We start from the raw sequence: 17,280 nt of genomic DNA, 5'->3' as shown, positions 1-17,280 counted from the left end.
TATCACCAGGCGAACACTACTAAATGTGCCGTTTATCAACGTGTGCATTCTCTTGCAGGTGCGCACCAGCAAAGCAAAGGGGGAGAAAGGTTGCTATGCCACGAAATGCAAGTGTGGGCAGAGCGGCGTTCGTGTGCTAATTGACCGAATGTTTTTTTCTTTCTTCTTTTGTGCGCACAAACGGAGGTTTATTTCTAAGACCCACGAGTATGACTCATCTTCGGTGGCTGCTATCCTGCATCACTGTGCGCAGTAATGTTCTAATACCCATATCAAAATGCGAGCTTTAAATTATCTACTATAAGGACTTTTCGGTCAGGGGACTTTCTCTCAACTGGTAATACTAATAATATATGTTATGCATCTAAAGAACATTTCAGAACTATCACTTTACATAAAAGAACTGCTGCTTAAAAAGATGATTTTGTGTGCTGACTCACACCCACACACAATATTAGACATTTTTTTATTTGTTAAACATCTGGCTTTCTTCGAAACGACATAAACTTCGCGACCATGGCAACTTGGCGCGCGGCTACGGCAGGATGTTCATCTCCCTCCATCGATCCAGGCGTCTTTATTATGTGACGTCAGCTACAGCACCGACATCAGCGGCTGTTACACCAACTATCTCGACTTTTACCTTTGACCTTGACCATATGCACCACCTTGGTGTCGAACCTGACAACCAGCAGTTACGTTCATGGTTTGACCTCTACCTATATTCAAGGTGAAAATTTGTGGCCCCGCTGACGCCTCGAAAAGCTCGCGTAGTAAAGATTTTCGCTTCAAACAGCAACACAAGTCGCCTTAAAAAGCGTTTTTCTCACACCCCTACAAGCAGCAGCGAACGTAGCCCAATGCCGAGCGAAGAGCAGATAAGAGTCGGAAATCCGGCGCAGGCTGACGCGGCAGCCGATCATGTATAATTGTGGTTTCATTACAAATATGTTCGCCATAATTATCTTCCACCGCGTTAAACAGCACAAATCAGCTTTGGATAATTGCACATTAGCCAGTGAAGTGACCGCTGTGGGCCTAAAGGCGGCCACAATGTCGAGGCGGACCACAATACCGAGGCGTATAAACGACATGGAAATTTTTGGCGGTGGGACAGGTGGATAGCACATTCATGTGCCGGACATCTTTCTAAATATTTGCAATACTTACTCGGAACAAGAGCATTCTCAACTAGAATCGTAAACACCCCTACAAGTATCGTTCAAACTACCCATACAGCCTTGTAGAATCTACAGGTTGGAGCTGGTTTATACAGGCGAGCCTGTCTCTGGGTGCTGCGCACAACGTTGAAATACATAAAAGATGACTCCGCTTTTCGCAACCACTGTTTCGGAGAACGTTGGAAAGCAAGTGGAACATGTGTATAACGTTCTCTCTGTGTGATTCATCATTATGAAGGAACACAGCGCAAAAGAACGGGACAGAAGAGAACAAACACACGTACGCATGACTCAAACACACGGCAATAATTTCTCGTCTCTTCACTGGCTCATGCGTAGGCGATGCCTGCCTGCATTTGTGGTTCGTGGCGTACAACGGTCGTCGCTCAAAACGTTACGCCATGTTTTCTGCTCTGGAAGAGTCCACATGCGGGACATTATCAGATGGCACATTCAGCTGGCGCTAGTTGCTTTCAGTGGTGCAACACTACTACAAAAAATAAAAAAGTCCCAGAGACAGAATAAATATGTAGACCGCATTCCATGAGGCATCCTAAGCAGCTGGGCCTCACAGCAGCACAAGCAACATTCTTCTGCGATATTACCATTTTGTTAAACAAAGCGAGATATTGAAGATTCAGGTATGTTATCTCCACTTTTACTTTCATAAAGATAACCAAGACATATGCTTGGCTGTAAGAAGAACCCTTAAATATTCCTGTATGAAAATTTGCTTATTAAGTATAGGCTGAATATGATCACTTTACAGCGACTTTTCTTCCATGCGGTAAGATTCTGTACATAAAAAAAAAACACTTTTTTAATATTAGCCTTAATGTGCAAAGCTTGTGAAGTGCTCATACTTTGTCTTTTAACTGCAAACCTCCATCGTAGGTGCTTCATTAAGGAAGGAAGATATCACTCACCATTCTATAAAATATGTCCTGCATTTACTGTAACTACTTTGTTGCTGCTATAGCCCTTCTTTGTTTGAAGGAGTACCAGGCATAGGCGCTGTTAGCGAATTAGGGCATTAATTCTTGGCTTCGAGCATGCGAGTTCACAACGCTTTCCTGTAGAGGCTTCGAATGGGGCACCCGTCTTTGAAGCGCAGGTTTGTGAAAAGCTTTGAAAAGCCACTGGCCCAGAAATATGGCGGTGAAAAAAACAGCACTCTTAATTTAAAAAAACAGCGTACATCAAAAAAGAAAGAAGCGGCAATATTTTAATAGCTTAGAGGAAAAAAGTCGCAATGCATCTAAAGCTTCTCTTTCACGAAATTCATTAAGTAATCACCAGCTTGTCTCAGCTATCTTAGATGCTTGGGGTTTTTTACGCCACATATTTTGTTATAACGGGAGGCCAATTTATTGAGAAAAAATTATCAATTTTTATTGCCCTACCCTATTCGCAGCAGAGAGCTTCAGTATCTATCAAACACCTATCAAGCTCTGAACATCACCATTAACCTTATTTGGCGATCACACATGAAGGCAAAATTTATATAATGTTCATTTGAGCTTGTGGACAAGCAATATAACCATTGCTGAACATTGCACATCCAAGTGCAACGCAGAACATAAAAAGCTTTTGAGAAGCTGAAAATTTTGTCATTCTTATATCTTGTTTAGGAATTAACAAAATGTATTGAAGCGCAGTGATATTAAAATAAACAGGTAGAATAAATCTGGACTTAAGAGAGGATGAGAAAACAGTTCGACAATAAAAAAAAACGAAAGAAGCAGTTTTAATAGGCCTGGAGGTGTTAATGGCAGCTGACAGTGCATTTCTTAGGGCAAAGCCGAGCAACAGGTCCTCATAATAAGAAAGGAGTCAGTATGAAATAAAAGTTAGTATGAGGTGCGTATTCGGCAGTGCATGGCACAGACAGCTCGTTAATGATACCGAACAGACGAAAATATTTGAATCTTGGATTCTGTGACACCAAGCCATGAGCTCGATATTTTAAGGCTAAAGCAATGATCCAAGTGTCGCAGGTGATACTAAAGGAAACGCAGAGATCTACTGAAACGAATGAAAGCGGCACAATACTAAAGGCGACAGGAGATGGGAGATATTCATATAATAACAGCGCAATATCTCCAGGCCAAAAGAACGACAGAGAGTAGGAAGAACAGAAAGGAAGAACACAGCGCTGACTCTTAACTGTTTATTCAACAAAAACAATAAGAACTCGCCCAACAATTATTACTTCTGAAGCCACAGGAGAGCAGCGTTGATTACCGACCAAATACGAGTTATTAGAAATACAATAGGCTTCTGTAGGAGAATGTAGAGAGCCGAGATGAGAGTAAGAACTTTTTCTTGGAGGCAGTGGCTGCGGAATGCAGGAGTGCGCTTATCAGGAAGTCAGTGAAAGGAGGCTTATTCTTGCAGAGGCTAGACGGAGCAGGTGATGATTAGGTAAACACGGTTAATATTGAAAGTAACTCCAACATATGTTAGTTTTTAAAAAATGCATATCCTACTTTACTTTCATAGGGAATCCTCTTATTCGTTCGCTGAAAACAGCTTGACAATTTTTCCCCACAGTGCTGCGATCGAATTCTGCAAAATATTTCGTTCAAACAAGCCGTAACCCGCACTGATTCTCTCTAGAGTTAATACAGGCTCTGGTCTTAGCTTAACCTGAAGCCATGTTGGCATTTAGTGATTCGTTATTACCTAGCATGGACGCTTAATAATAAAACAATATGCGCATACAATCGCATATGCATGGATAAAAAAAAGTATTTCTGGAAAGAGGAAACCTTCTGCTTCAGAAATTACAGTATTATAGTTCGTTAGCTTTTTCTAGTTCATTAGCGACATTGTACTACGGCTAAAGCACAATCCAGCCTAAATTCAAATGTCTATGAAAATGACTAACCAAACCTGTACGGCAGCCTGATCACAGAGATAGTAACCGACAGCACATACTCTCCTCAGAATAGGGTTTGGTCGCCTCTAGAATGCATAAAACAATTAACAGTTCCCTTGCACAGGTGCAGAGCAACTAAGTCACAGATAAACCTCTGACACAGCGGAGGGTGTTAAGAATCTCTTCCTTCGAATACACCACAAGTGAAGAGCGTAGCTAGTTATTTTTAACGCTAGAATCTTACCTAGTGATGCTGGCCAGGCAATGCTGATCGAGGAAGTAGCAAACAATAAAATGAATGTCGTAGGGCTTACTAGGATAGGGAGGACACAATGCGCAATACAGTGAAGAACGGAAATTAATGCTTGATTAGAAATGCAACAAGACAATTGTCGAGACTTACGCATCAATCCCAGTCGTAATGAAGAGGTCAACCAAAGGTTCTATAATTGTGTTTAACTGCCAGTGAATGCGACCGAAGCAAAATACACGGTCTTGATGGGCGACTTCAATCCCATGGTAGCCAAGAAGCACACAATAGACCAGGCCGTGAGGGAAATCGGCTTAGATTCTATCAAAATCAAGGAGGAGTGATTAGTAGAGCTCGCAGAACGAAATAGCGTACGTATCACGGATACGTCCTTCTACAAACGGTATAACCAGATGTAACTTAGAGTAACTTTGATGGCGAGTATACGATAAAATAGACCATGTTCTGCGCACATCCTGGCAGAGTACGAGATGTGCAGATGCTCGACAAGCTGATACGAAGTGAGCAAAGAATGATGGGCGGGTCTATATTAGCTGAAATTTGCGGCAGGAAACGAAAGGAGCTATCAAGCAATATGCACATAACTGAGTTAGCGGCAAGAGAGAAATTAGAAGAATTCAGGGTTTCTCTCAAGAATTAATACACCGCTTCAAAGAAGAAGCTCAGTGCTCATTAGAATGACATCCGCACAAATATAAATACAGAGTGCGTAATATACGTGAGTAGTATGAAATCAGGAGAGGAGACTGGCGAGATCTCTCAGGAGGCGGGGGATTTGAATAAGAAGCGGCATGAAAGCGTCTTAGTCCATACACAGGAAGGAACTGGCCGATTTGACAAAGCTCATAAAAAGTGAAGGCAAACAATGAAAGAAAGCGAAATATCGTCAGCATCGAGCGATCTTTAAACAAAAGATGAAGGCTTAGAGTGTTAAAATAGAAGTAAGGAATTAAAAAATCAGGTATAGCTGGTAATAGATTAAGAGGATAATATAATTCACAATGTTGATAAGGTATAGTTAAAAGAGCCGTAGAATTGTAATAAAATCTCCACAGGACGCTAATCTTGATGCAAATGATGGAGATGATGTGGACTAGAAGTCGGTTACGAAACAGAGAGCAATCAAAACCTTAGATGCTATGCAAAGAAGAAAGCGGCGGTTGATGATCAGGAAACTTCAATATTCTTGACGGGTAGTGGTCGCGTTGTGCTAAAATTGTTTGCCACTCTTTATCCACAGTGTCTCACAAGGTCGACAGTATAGCAATCTAGGAACAATGCTAACAAATTCATAATATAAAGTGACAGATCGATTATCTTAATGACCATTATTTACATCGCATTGACTCAGGTAATGTTCATTAAAATAAGCTTAGCCTTGGACTTCAGTGAACGAATGATCAGGCTGGCTTTCGGAAGGGTACTAAACAAAATAACATATTCACACAATATAACAGGGGATAAAGATATGTGCAGGAAATAACCAGACTCTGTACCTTTCATAAATTATGAAAAAGGAGTTGACTCAGTTGAAATGTTGATGAGCTTACAGGCACCGCGTATCAATGGTGCGGAGACGAAAAATATGTAAGGGTACCAGAAAATATCTATACCTGTTGCACAGCGACCATTCGCGCTCAACAAGGAGTTTGATAAAATAGCAGCCGGGAAGGTAGTAAGACAAAATATACAAAGTTCTCCGAAAATATTCACCGCGTGTTTACAGAAAGTATTCAGAGAACGAGACAGCGAGTTGGGAATAAACGTTATCGAGAATATCAAATGAATCTGCGAATTTCTGATTATATTACCTTAAAACACAATCCATGCAAGATTTAGGTACACAAAGCTGAGCTCTAAGCCTAAACATTAATTCGCTGGAATATAAAGTAATTCAACCGAACAGTTTACGATAGGCAGCGAAGAATTAGAAACAGTAAGGGAATATATCTATTTAGGGCATGTAGTGACAGCAGATGAGGACCTCGAGGCCAATACAACTAAAAGAATAAATTGGTCAGCTATGCATTTGCCAGGCACTCTCAGGTGGTGAATAGCAGTTTACCAACTTCCCTCAAGACGAAATCATAAAACAGCTGGTTCTTAGTAGTACTCTCCTATGAAATAGAAAGGTGGAGTGTGATGCCCAGATTTAAGCCTGAATTCAACAAAGCGCAGCGCGCTGTGGAAAGGACGATGCCGTGGGCATAGTTAACAGATCGGAAGAGACCAGATTTATGAGGAAAAAAGCTGGAGTAAATATTATCCTAGAGGAAGTCAAGAAGAAACTGACATGGGCAGGCATTCGATGGAAACGCAAGATCACCGATGGGTCTTTAAGGTAGCGCCGCGGATATCAACAAAAAGCAAGAGTAGCATGGAGCACCGAAGGGTCAGTTGTGTGGAAAAGATTGGGAAGTATGCGGGGATATGGTGAGCGCAGTTGGCACAGCAGATCGTTAATTGCAGGTTTATGGGAGAGGCCTTTGTCCTGGAGCAGACTTAGTTCGGCTCATGAATATGGTGGCGATGAACATAATTTCACATCAATTTCACTGGCGTATGCCGAAACAAAAAAGGTATGGTGAAAAAGGACCTTAAATAGAGCGGGTGCGACAAATTTTGTTACAAAAAGTAAGTAACTATTTCGGAAATATATGGGCATAACTTTTTGATGCACATCAATTACAAAGAGCATTTCTGGCCCTATAGTATTGTGTACTCGCGCGAAGAAAAGTACTGAGTGCGGTTCTGAGTACTTTCAAAATCGAAATAATTGCAGTTCTACTTCTCGAAACAACTGACCTTTCGTTAAAAGGCTGAGTGCAACAATCCTATTCTTCTCTTTTCTTTCAGGCAAAAAAGCATGTTCCTGAAGAGTTTTGTCATCTTGGTGGCGCTGTCTGGTGCCTTTAGCTGTAAGTTAAGGTTAATGGTTGTTAATATGACAAGAAAAAAAAGTTGTGTAAATAGTGCGAAGCTAGTTCCCCGGATGTTTTGGCACAAATGTGCGCTTCAATTGCTGTTTCTTTGTCACAGGGTGCGATAGTTTTTACAATAGAGTGTTGAACTCACGCGCGCACATCAGTATCTCTTTGTTATTTATAAGAAACGTTACTAATTTGATTCCAAAGCACAGGTGCCAAAGGTTCAAATTTTATAGTTTGGCAATTGCGTCATATATTTTAAAAATTTCAACTGACTGAAAATTGGGGCTCCAGACGGCCGGTAATATTGAATACCAATGGGTTGCTGAATGTAGCTTTGAAATTATTTTCTGCTTTGTAATAAAATGTAGAAAATTTGTTTGCACCACTTGCCATAACGATTTCTTTGTCTTTGGAGCGCGGGTATAAAATATTGCCCGTCCTTACGCTCGTACACAAAATGAACCACTAGTGTTCTCTCTTGAACAAGGACTTGGTTAATAAATAATAACAGTAATTATAAATTCTTTATTTCCATCAGTGACAGAGGAGACTGGGTAAAAGTCGCTTTAGAGGCAAGCGACTTGACTAGAGTCCCCAGCCTCCTTGACAAGGCAAGCAACGTGAACAAAAAATAGACATACACAGCAATTGACTTCGAATTAAATATGCATAAATATAATGACAAAAAAACGCAAATTTCTTAAAAATGCTATTCAATTATTTGGTAAAAAAACAGTGACAAAAAGTTCACGTAATGCTCGTACATGAGATGTATTTAAATCAAGACCTGATTTTTGAAATGTATTTAACAGTGTTGATAATGTGTATATTTATTGCGTAGAATAATTGGTTCGCGGAATCACCAACTTCTACTGTTCCGTGTATCTTGTGGCGTAAGATTATGTTTTCGTGGTAAGATTGAAGAATTCATGAAGAAACTTCAAATTTTCTTTTACCTCCCGCTTGAAAGCTTGACTTCACTTGTAATTATAAGGTTTAAACATGGGCATTATATTTGTTTCTGTAAACAAGTATGATCTGTGGGCATTGTAAATCAAGGTAAAACGTGCTCGAACAATAATTTTCTGCACTGTACTTATCTTCTCAAGATACGTGCTTGATGCGGTACAAAAAAGAGGATACAATAACATAGCGCAGAAAAAATTGGGGTGTTATAAACAAGCACTATTAATTAGAAGAACAATTCGACTGTTCTTTTGATTTAACGGTTCCATTAAACAGCTAAAGTAGAAAAGAATTCTAATCATTCATTTGCATTTGAATAGCTGCACTGGATTTTTACTGTGAAGTACAGTTGCGCTTGAGAACCTCCTTATTCGCTGAACACTTTCGGCGGACTTTTAATCGGACAATGACGATAAATTTAATCCTGCTCGTATGAATAAAATATATCATTATAACGACAAAAATGACCATTTCAGCCAACATGGAGAGCCATTAGGAACTAATAGTAGACAAAAGAGAACAAAAGAAGAACATGCTTGCCATCATTAGCTGATTTTGCGGTTAAACTGCTCACTGTGGATGAAATTTTACAAGTATAAATTCTTGATACCAAGCTCCATAGCCGTTCAGTTCAAAAGGACGATCACGGAGTACATTTAGGTGCAGGCGCCACTTGCTTTATTAGAAAGAAAGAAAGAATTTTAAATCGAATAAGGCAGGAACAAATGCCCCTTTTGCAGCAGGGCAAGCGACAACATGGACAGAAAGAGCAAAAAAAAATTAGTTTTACTAGGAACAGAACTGTATATAGTCGTCCTCCTAGTCATTTAGTTCGAACTACGGGTTTCTACACTAAACTACTTTTGGGTGTTATTGATGAGGGGCAAGAGCTTTCAATGAGCACTTCAATGATCGTGATGAATAGGTGCGTGTTGATTTCGGCAAATGAAGTCAAAATTTGAAGACACTAGGTGGTTCTCTTATACATATCGCCATTTCCTGCAAAAATAAAAGACCCCGCAGAGCGGATATCTGACATTAGCATATGTGCAACGCCAATGCACCTCAGTTAATAGGAGCCAGCTGCAAAAAAGAAACACAACATGCGAAAAAGACGCAGTGCACAGAGAGCGAGCTAGATTATTTCACCTCTTTAAGCGTGGGGTGTAGAGGCTGCTTCAGAAACTGTGATGATGTCAGAGGTTTAGCAAGCATTTACCCACCTCGAAGGACATCTCATTATCTGAGGTCATAACATCTCTCGCTCTTAAACGACCTGACAGAGTGAATATTCCCATGATCATAGGAGAGAGCGAACGACTTGAGCGTACTTCCTCTTAAGTTCATCACTTTACGCAAACCCAAATATGAACACCAAAACGGGAAGACTATGGAGCATTTTTGCGTTGAATCTGGTGCGCATCTTACCTGACATGGGAGAAATAGAGAGTTGCGAAAACAGGTCTATAGGGTAAAAAAGCAGTTTTCATCGTACAAACAAGAATAATTGCTGTGCATCGGTCACGAAACTGAGCTAGAGGAGGCGTAAACGCTATTCTGCAAACGCTTATCTATTGCCGTACATGATCTCGTATTTCACGTTACGGCACATGCTCCACGGTACAAGCGTTACAGTACGTAAGGCATTCATAGCTTGCATTTATTTATTACTGACGGCCGTAGTACTGATATCACAGCTACGATAGTCCTTCACCAGGAAAGTGATACAATACAAATCAAGAAGGGTGTCAGGCGGGAATATAAGATCTGTCTTATACTATACATCGCGAGTTTACAGCAGAAATTCAAAGAACTGGATTGGGAAGCGTTGGGGATCGAGGCTAAAGGCGAAGACCGTAGTAATGTTCGATTTGCTTTTGACATTAGCTTGAAAGGTAAATTGAATTCCGAACTGCGAAATACAAAGCATGCTTGCGGACCAAGATAAGCTGAGTTGAACGGTGCGTCTAATATAAAATTACGTTCAAGAGCCTTGAAAGAGAACAACAGTTTACTAGAGGCGGCAAAACATTGCAAATTTTAAAGCAATTTCTGTACCTCGGGGGTAGGGACGGCTGATTCAGGTAACGAAAAGAAAATAATTAGGTGAGTAAGAATACGCTATTCACATTTGATATGTACTCTCAGGTGATGAAGAGTTGTTTACCACAAAACCTCAGTAGGAAAGTATCTCATACTATATTGGTTGAACCTAAATTAACAGTGTTGAATCTAATTTTAGGAGAGCGCAGCAGCTATCAAAAGGTAAAAGATAGGTGTAACGCTGGGAGACAGGATGTGCTGAAAAGGCGTCAGGCGACATATGTTAAGAATTTGTATGTTAGTCGAAATCATGAAAAAAGCTACAGAAATTGGGTATCTACTCCGAATACGATATAGCCAACGGTCCTTTAAGTTAATGAAGTGATTCCCAGACTAGGTGAGCGTAGGAGGTGGTGTGAGTTCGGTGGGTGGATGGGATTAGGAATTGGTAGGGGTTAAGGAGGCCATAGAGGGCACAGGACAGCATAAACTGGAGCGATAAGACGGGGCCTTTCTCCAGCAGTGGAGGAAATAAAGCTGAAGGCGATTATGATAATTTTCTCTTATATATAGCGGCGCAGGTTGTCCGACTGTCATTCCAAAGGTATTGGCAGCGTCTTACTAAAGCAAGTCCAACCAGTTCGAAAAGGTGCTGCTGGCACGAGGCATGCCACACGCAAATAAGAGGGCCTCCTTATCGCGGCGCAGAACTGAGCGTGATAGGCGAGAGCTACGCGTGATTGTTCGTGGATTCCGCCTTACAAAGAGTTGGGACTAAAAAAGAACTATGAAATACCTCGGATGCTGGCGCTTAGGAGCATAGGCGAAGCCTCTCTGGAGACAACCGCGGGCATAACTTAGGCACAGTGGCGCCCGCTACGCAGCGCGCATGTATGTGTTCTTAGAAATGTGAGACAGTTACTGCACCTTTACTTCAACCAATTATCAAACAAGAGGCACACAGACGCAGCTGATTGGACAGAGGGCGAACTTTGGAAAACGCTGCCGTCGGATGCGATGCGCATGGAATGGTTCACACGAAACAGAACAGTCAAGCATATGGCATTCGCTTAAGAAGTTCGTTTTTGAACGCAGGCACAAACATTCGCCAGCTTTTATTTTCGTCGCATTCTACTATGGCGTGCAAGGCGGTCGAAGGTAGCAGTATAATATTATACGATTGGGCGGCTCTACAATTCCTCAATGTGACGCAATACCCATATCTACACTGTGGCCATAATGACGTCGTTCTCAACAATGTGTCACCCTCTCGAACTTTTCGCTCTCTGTTTAGGACTTGCAGCCTGAAATAAGGCGACGCTGTATTTTGTTTCATGTACCAGGGTGTCCTATTGTAATCGCTTCTTACAAACAGGCACTGACTATTATTGAATAAAGGAGGTGCTGTTGTCACGGTAGGGAGAGAGGGAGTGACGTCCTGAACCTATAAAGGGGAATGAGAGACGTTACACTGGAGCGCTCCGAAGTAATCTTCACCACATGGGGTTTCTGAACATGATCTGACACAGCTCCGCCCACTGAGTGTTATTCGATCTGGGCAGCAGGTCCTGGCTGCTTTTTTCGGATTGAGGAGCGCTCCGTTTTAAACTGTCTTATGGAGGTGGACAGTGGTCGGTTGCTCTTGAAAGCCCATACCGACAAGTTTGAGCATCTTTGCTGCCTTGTCACTTCGTTGTGCGGCTGCTCAGAGCCGTAATTGGCTACACAGTCCAGACGTCATATCAGTTTGCTAAAATGGCTCGATTCCAAAGCCTCCACAGTGCTACTGTGGCCTCAATGTTTCGAGGCAGAGAACGCAGTGGCCAAAGATGAGGTACACGATGTGAGATCAGAACTCACAAGATGCTGCCATATACAACATGCTGTGAGGTGCTGCTGTCGTCCCAAAGTTGTCTAAAGCATTGGAAAGTGACTTGACTCTGGTGGTTATTCGATTTCAACTGGCCACAAATTTCATGAAATAGTTCAGACGTTTTCGGAGAAATGCGGGTTCACTTGTCGCTTTATGATCTAACTGAGGTTCACTCCGGCTTCTGAACGTTGCTGCTATGAATTTTGCGAGAATTGAGGAGAGAAACATTACGTACTTAAAACGATGCGCACAGCGATCTGTCGCAGCTATCATGTAACAAAGCCAATAGGCATGGTATGTAGTAAGGCATGGCGGGTTCCGTAATTCTGCCCGATAAGAGCACGTCAGCTGTGAGAGACAGCGCCGTGAACGGCTCCGGATTTTCAAATACCTGATGTTCTTTAACATACGCTGAAAGCGCACAGCATACAGTCGAAGTGGACAATAAATTGAGGAACGAGAATTTTTAGTCTTGGGGCGAGTTTTATTTGGGTACTTCAAATTTAGAGATTGTTACCTCTCTTGCATGCAATCTGGCGCATTTATTGAATGAATGCCTAAATTTTTTTCATTTTTAGCGGTCAGCAAAGGCTCAACTTCGACGCCTCCTGAGTCTAACTCGCAGGAGATCCCGACCGGAGATGACGGGCCGTCAGGCAACTGGTTCATGGATATCGTGACTCAACTGATGAGTCGCTTTAAATCACTGGCTGGTTGCAATGGCACAGAAGACCAAGAAAATCCTTAGTGAAACGGCTGCGAATCAACATTTGATTGAGAACGCCAGGAGAACTACTTAAAGTTCTGTTGCACAGATAACTGCGTATTCGTCTGATTAAACACCGTCTGAGTCCACTTCCTTTCGCGTGTGAAAAGAAGTCAAATAAAGGTTGTTCATTGCTTTTCTGTGCGCTACAATCGCCTACACTTTCCAACTACATTTTCGTCTGGTGCGGCTATCAAACTAATAATTCTTATAGTCTGGGCTGTATTCAAGATACCCTGGGTTTGGCGCCACCCGATTGCTCCCTGAATTCGCCTGGTGGTCAGTGAAGAAAGATATCATAGAACGCGCAAAAGCCAGCCGGCAATAAAATATCGAGATAAAGCCACGTATGCAAACAGAAGCGAACCCTAGGCGAGCCACGTCCACGTTTCGAACGCCCGAAACTGCACATTGCAAAGTGGCAGTGCCGCTTTGTGCCATCGACGCAGAAGTGAAGTCGAAATCTCGTTACTAATCCGTAATATATCCACAGACTGACCTGCCTTTTCCCAGGAATGTCAAAGGAGCGTAAACTCTTTCGGCCATGATATGTCTATCCGCGGTCGAAGGCGAACAGTGCACACGAGGTGCAATCTTTCGCCAGCTCCAGCCCTTTACTTTCTTTCGACGGCAGTGCGAGAATGCCAGCCAACAGAGTCCTGTGATTCGATGCTCTTGGAGATTAGTGCGTGCTTCATCCCACCGCTTCGTGATCGTCGTCACCTGTGGCTAATGCCTTGCAATACTATGTAATGATGTGCCGACAGCTTTTTGCTGTTTGCTACGTTCCCAAATAGCAGTTTGCAGGCTAAAGTGTTTTCATGCCATCGCAGTAGGAAATGAATAACCAACGACACTCGACGCGTCGTGTTTTCAATAGTGGCTCTCAGATTCATTAGCAATGACGTCGGCTGTACCTGTTATAATTTGATGGTCATTACTGTTTATGAATGCCAGCCTGCTTACCTGGGCAGGAAAGCACATTGGACCCAGGCCAATCATTACATGTACGCACAAAACACGCCGCGTCCGGGATGTGAGGTATGGTTTCATTCGACGTGCGAACACAAGCCAAACTCATGAATGCTCAAAACCTCCTGATTAATGTTGAGACTGTCACGGTGTCGTCAGCACTAGCAACAGCAGCTTAGGCCACCGCTTCTAGTGGCGGCAAATGTCGAAGGGTTTCGACACCAATTTTGTCTGTGAGCTGCTTGCGCTACAAGCTAAGCGAAAAACCACGACAGCAGAAGCTGCGTGGGAGGCCTGAATCGCTCACGGAAAGTGAGCAAGTTCTCATGGGGCTCCGATACTACACGGCCGAAAATTTACAGGGAAGCGTCGGCTCAGACTAGTACGCTGGACAGCTCTGACGCGCAGTGCTTGAAGCGGCGGCTCGTTTTTCTAACAATTCGGCCGAGGGTGCATATATTAAATACAGTCCCTTCTTGGTGGCAGCATTATGGGAATAGTAGAATATTTTGGCGGCACATGCATTGGAATTAAAGGTCACTCAATGTCTAACCGTGACGTCAACAAGGATTAAGCTAGATTACCTTGTTCCAGTCAGGAAAACTGGGAAAAGAGCAGCAACCACATACCTTCACCCACGTGAATGTTTCGAAGATGCAGAGACACGGAATCAAAACATCTTTTACCACAATCATCAAACATGTACAAAACAAAAAACGGACGCCATTCATCCCCGCCTGTACTTCCGATAGGTCGTATCCACTACAAATATACATTTTAAAACTGCAGGCAACTACAGCCATAAATTAAACATGGTTTCATTAGAGCAACCTAGCTTGCTGGGCTTTCTCTTTAAGTTAGTTAGGAGGGGAGGAGGAAGAAGAGGAGGAAAGGCGGAGAGGTTAACCGCCAGATGAAATCAGCTTGCTACCCTGCAATGGGGGAAACGGATGAGGGAGAAAAGAGAGTGCTAAGAAAAAGCAGAAGGCGAAAAGGCTTGGGCAAAGTCGCAGCCTGTCGGTCTGGTTCGACATTTTTAATAACCGCAGGGGGCCTGGCAGACCCTCACCCAGGCAGCACAACAGCATTGGTCGAATGTTGGGCTATCATTGGCAAAAATTGGCACAAACATTTGTCCTACACTGGCATTTACGCTGAGTGCTACCATTTTGACACATTAGCCCTACTTTCATGCCAATTTAGGGCAATGTGCGGCCGATCAAGGGGCCAACGTAGGCCTGGCGTTCGTTCTGCGACATGGGCCAGTAAAGGTCTCAGGTTGGCATTCGGCTTTCGAACATCGGCATCCAGGTTTCGAACATTTGCATCCAGCCTTCTAACATTGGTATCCAGCCGTCGAACATTGGTATCCGTCTTTCGAACAATGACATCCAGCTTTATGCAACATGGGCCAGTAAAGGTCTCGGACTGGCATCCAACTTTGAAACATTGGTACCCAGCTTTCGAATAATGGTATCCAGCTTTCGAACCATGACATCCAGTTTTTGAGCAATGGTATTCAGCTTTCGAACACCGGCACATGCAAACGCTGCTGCTGGTTACTGACCAGAATTTCGGTTTAGTCTTCGAAAGTAACCAGGCTGCATAACTGGCTTCTTGCTTGCAGCGACAAATATGTGAAGGATAAGAACCCGAGGATGTCCTCACAATCCAACACTCGTCTTTAGGAAAGGGCTGCCCTAAACAACGGAGATGCAAACCTTGCACCGTGGTTACTTTTCGCAAACATAGTATTCCACCTACCAGCCCGCAGGAAGGTGAGCAAGAGGCAACCAAAAGTATTAAAAAAAAGATCTTTATTCAAAGCAGCTGTGAGGCACTTGAGGTGGTATAGGCAGGTCACAGGCACGGGTCAAGACCTGCAGTGGGGTGCCGGGCTTGTGGTGGGGTCCTGGGCAGAACTTGGGGTGCGGTACATTTATTTTCATGTTTGCTGCGTGCCGATGATTCAGGTTAGACAACACAGCTCGGCAATCTGCTGTAGCATGGCTAAGAGATCCATAAAGTGCTTAACGAAGCTGTCCTCCTGTGAACTGATCAGTCATATCTGAAGTACTCGTTGCACTCCTCTTGCAAAAGGACTTTTCCACTGCACTCAAATTGCTTGTCCAGCTCTTGCACGATGACCTCATAATGCGTCGAGCCTGCAAAGAGAGGCATGACGTCATGATAACCCAAATATGGCCGTCACAGGACAAAAACAGAAATGATTAAATAACACTGAATTTTGTGAGGCACAGTCGGCGTGAAAACACTCGACACACATTTTACAGGATAATTTGTAACAACTAGCACCGCATTTTTCGCACAAAGTGAAATTTTTTTGCCTTGTCCCAAATTGGTGATTTTTAGTTAATTGCGCCGTTTCGCACCTCCAGTAAGGTATTCAATGTGAAAAAATAACAAAGTAATGTAGTATTGAAAAGAAGCAAACGTTTTATTTTGTTTCATTATCATAACTACGTATCTCTGAATTCAGAGCGCATTTTTTATTCAGGAAATGATGCACAGGTTGTAGCATCTCCTCCATATGGACGTCAAAACAGCACTTTTGAACAAAGCTTGTTTGTTTGGATGTGGTTAAAAATAAATACACTGGACGAAAGAAAATCAGAACACCTTTGTTTTTTTAAATCCAACAGTTTATCTTAGTCGCTTCCAATGCATGTAATACACATTCGAAACTGACTTGAAAACCGCACAAAACACCCATGTGACAGTCCAGACGAATCCTTTTTTTTATTGAGAGAAAACTTGGCAAAAGCTTTTGCCTTAAATTGCGTATTTTCAATTGCACCTGCAAGAGTGTTAACCACAGAGAAAGAGCGCAGAAGTAGTATACATATTCTTACAGACTGGCCTGTAGTGGAACACAAAACAGTTCTGATTCGTATCCTGCATAAGCTTTACATGACAAACGTATTCCTGAATGAATTGGATGAAAGGTCAGAAGAATGCAAACTCGCTGTTCGACGAAGTAGTGAGTGTTTGGTGAATTCATTGCACCAAAGACGAAAAATAAAATTCTTACCATTCGGGCAGATCTGCACTGCGCACGAAGTCAAGCCAGACATTTGGCAATGAGAGTATAGATACAAAGAAGTCGTCCTCGTGCTTTGTCTCGTTCTTTTTTTCTGCTTGAAAAAATAAAGCCGCATGTAGTCAGTGCAACACTTACTCCCAAAATCACATTGATTTCCGAACGTATCTCAAGATAAAATATTTGTAGTACTTACAAGCAAGGTATTGCAAGCCAGTGTAGTGAACCGCGTCGGAGCTCTCATATACTATCGGATGTTGGTTTTCGCTTGCACAGCCTACGAACGGAGTCAGCTCGAGTGTGCATGCTGTTTCGTCGCGTTGGCTGTGCGGTTGG

General features: G+C 42.6%; 1 long non-coding RNA gene across 1 annotated transcript; it reads left to right on the top strand.

The window, feature by feature from the left end:
- The first annotated feature begins 1,732 nt into the window (after window positions 1–1,732).
- On the top strand, window positions 1,733–13,049 carry LOC144118844 (uncharacterized). Its single transcript, XR_013312164.1, has 3 exons — window positions 1,733–1,822; window positions 7,190–7,251; window positions 12,724–13,049. It is a non-coding gene; the product is annotated as an uncharacterized LOC144118844 (long non-coding RNA).
- The last annotated feature ends 4,231 nt before the right edge of the window (window positions 13,050–17,280 follow it).

Source organism: Amblyomma americanum, chromosome 2 (assembly GCF_052857255.1).
Source record: "Amblyomma americanum isolate KBUSLIRL-KWMA chromosome 2, ASM5285725v1, whole genome shotgun sequence".
In the NCBI taxonomy this organism is placed as follows: Eukaryota; Metazoa; Arthropoda; class Arachnida; order Ixodida; family Ixodidae; genus Amblyomma; species Amblyomma americanum.
This window is presented reverse-complemented; position numbering and strand designations above follow the sequence as displayed.